This window comes from Elaeis guineensis, chromosome 13 (assembly GCF_000442705.2).
Source record: "Elaeis guineensis isolate ETL-2024a chromosome 13, EG11, whole genome shotgun sequence".
NCBI lineage: Eukaryota > Viridiplantae > Streptophyta > Magnoliopsida > Arecales > Arecaceae > Elaeis > Elaeis guineensis.
In genome coordinates, this window is record NC_026005.2 from 57,310,858 (window position 1) to 57,314,021 (window position 3,164).

Consider the following 3,164-nt stretch of genomic DNA (forward strand, 5'->3'; position numbering starts at 1 on the left):
ACTTGCCTTTTAATCTGAGCATAATTTACTTTTCATTTAGCTAGATTCACTAGATCCTTTCACATCTAATTAACCTAATTTAAAACCTACCTTTTATTCTTCTTGCTTTAGATAACATAACATCAAAGGAAAACAAAGACACACCATATAACACTTAACTAAAATAGAAAAATTAATTAAACCTTAAAAGCTTCTTACTTGTATTAGACATCTTTTCTTTTTGCATTGCATATTTTCATAAAATATTTTAAGGACACAAACTCTAATCAATATAAGGTAGAGATTTTATCATCTTTTCTTGGCCCACAAATTACCATCCTTCATATTGTATTGACCTAAGCCTTTAACTTAAAATCAATTATACGTTAGGCCCTAAGGACTCTCGGGCTCATTAGAACAAGAAATCCTAAGAGTTGGACTAGATTAGGGTTAGTTATTCTGACTGATGTCTAGAAAAGTGGTTCAGAGATAAGATCTTGAAGGAAGGTGGTTCTTTAATTGATTCTGTTCGCTTACCTGATCAATTTTAATTAGTATCTAATGAAAGCAATGGGGGACCCCCACCAACCTTACACTTATCTGGTCAGTTAGGTGGCTGATCTTTTACCTGAAGTGCTTGAAGGTAGCCTTGGAATAGTTAGAAGCTATCTAGATCTAGGGTACCCTTAGTCAGGATTGATTGGCTAACTTTATTGCTAACTCAAAACATTAACCCTAACTAAAACTTCTTCACATCTATTCCTTATATCTAGGACTCTCGAGGCTCTCATCTTTTATAATTTTTTTCATTCTTTTCTTTTATTTAGAAAAAATCTCATAAAAACTAAAATTTTTTGTGTTTGCTCTAAGGTATAATTGTAGGGTTTATACTTGGACGTCGTTCATTATGACCTAAAATTCAACCCTTAGATCCAAAAATTGAACGAATCCTTAGGGCCAACAAACCTAAAATCATGGACCATAACCAAGAGACCGATCCACCAAGATAATTGAAAGAGTAAATTATGCATTCAACATATACCTATTCTCCTTACATTCAGGTGCCTCCAGTTGAGGCAGTACAGTATGAAATCAAATCTAGTGTTATACAAATGCTCCAATCTTTTTATGGACTTGCTAATGAAGACCCATGCAAACATCTTGATGAATTTCTAAAAATTTGCTCTATACTTAAGATCCAAAATTTCTCTGATAATACTCTCAGACTGAAATTGTTGTCATTTTCATTGAAGGATAAAGCCAAATATTAGCTGAACTCCTTAGATACCATAACAATTTCAATCTGAGATCAACTTCAGAGAGAATTTCTCAAAAAGTGCTTCCCAATAGGAAAGACTAATAAAATCTATAAGGCCATAACTAGTTTTTTTCAATTGGATGGAAAGATATTTCATGAGATATAGGAGAGATTGAAAGAACAGATTAGAAAATGCCCTCACCATGTTGTACCCAAATGGCAACTGGTCTAGTGCTTGTATCATGGTCTGTCAGAGAAGCACCAGTAAATAGTTGATGCATCCTGTGGTGGAACCTTCATGCTAAAAAATGAGCATAAAGTCTGACAGCTATTTAAAATCTTGAGTGAAAATTCACGGCACCATGTTTGCTGTCAGGAGAGATCCCCCCATGACTGGACCTAAATATGGTGGGATTTATGAAATTGGTAGTTCACAGTAGAGTGGATGAATTAGCTTAAAAATTAGACTGAATATTGCAAGTATCACCCACCAGTACCCCAGCCACACCTATGATCGATGTTTGTTCCATATGCTCGAGTCCTACACGTACTGCGTATTTATGATTGTTCTGCTGCACCCCAATTCTCTGAGTTTATACATGAACAAGTAAACCAAACATAAACTCAAAATAATTATAGACCAGGATACAACTCTTACTCAAACATCTATAATCTAGGTTGGAGAGATCACCCAAATTTTTCATGAAAATCCCTATGGTTAACCTAGTTACTCTCAGACCCAATTTTTAGGAATTTATGATATCACAGCCCATCCTACCCTCAGCACCAAAATATTCCTCAACCTTCTCCTACTAATCATAGTTCAGCTTTTGAGGAGAGATCTTAGAAACTTTAGAAAGAATGGAAACCAACAGCTAAGCTAGAGATCAACTTCACTCCCACACAAAATCCATTGCAAAGCTAGAGATCCAAATAGGTCAATTAGCTACTGCCTTCAATAGGAGGGAGGAGAAAAAACTGCCTAATCAACCTATTGGGAACCCAAGAGGACAGTACATGGCTGAGAGCTTCAATACCCCAAAAATCTTCGTTGAATATGTAAAAGCCATTATGACCTTAAGAAATGGGAAGACCTTAGAATAGCCATCACAAAAACCAACCCAACCATAGACCAAAACCAATGAGAAGTTGATTGAATTTGAACCATCCAAGGATAAAGAGGACCTTAAGGCAAGGGATGAACCCACATCATTAGCACCACCTCAATTACCTAGAGCTTCATTCCCAAGTGCACTGGAATCTCCTATGCCATTTAACAAGAAGGGTAAACTAGATGAAATGTTAGAACTATTTAAACAAGTTCAAATCAATCTCCCCCTTCTCGATGTAATAAAATAGGTCCCAACCTATGCTAAGTTCCTGAAAGATTTGTGCACACAAAGACAAAAATCTCAAACACAAATCTTGAAAAAAGTCTGCCTCACTGAATAGGCCAGTTCAGTCTTCCAACATGCTACCCCTCCTAAACTTAAAGATCCAGGTGCCCCTATCATCTCTTGTGTTATAGGGAACCTACATATTGAAAAAGCTTTATTAGATCTAGGTGCTAGTGTGAACTTTTTGCCTAGTTCAGTATATGACCTCTTGGGATTGGGTGAGTTAAAACCCACTTCGATAACCTTGCAATTAGCTGATAGATCTATTAAGGCACCGCATGGGATGATCAAAGATGTTCTAGTAAAGGCAAAGGAGTTATACTTTTTGATTGACTTTCTGATTTTAGATATAGAGCATTCTAGTAATCCAAGTCAAATTCTCATAATTTTAGGATGACCCTTCCTAGCTACAGCCAATGCATGTATTAATTGTAGGACATGAGTCATGAATGTCTCATTTGGGAATAAAAAGCTAAGGTTGAATGTATTTTAGACTCCTCATGGACCACAAACCACTACTTGTTTTGAGA

At 36.1% G+C, this 3,164-nt stretch overlaps 1 non-coding gene across 1 annotated transcript; it reads right to left on the bottom strand.

Moving 5' to 3' along the window:
- Nucleotides 1–1,340: 1,340 nt before the first annotated feature.
- On the bottom strand, nt 1,341–1,447 carry LOC114913366 (small nucleolar RNA R71). Its single transcript, XR_003799387.1, has one exon. It is a non-coding gene; the product is annotated as a small nucleolar RNA R71 (small nucleolar RNA).
- Between the last annotated feature and the right edge of the window lie 1,717 nt (nt 1,448–3,164).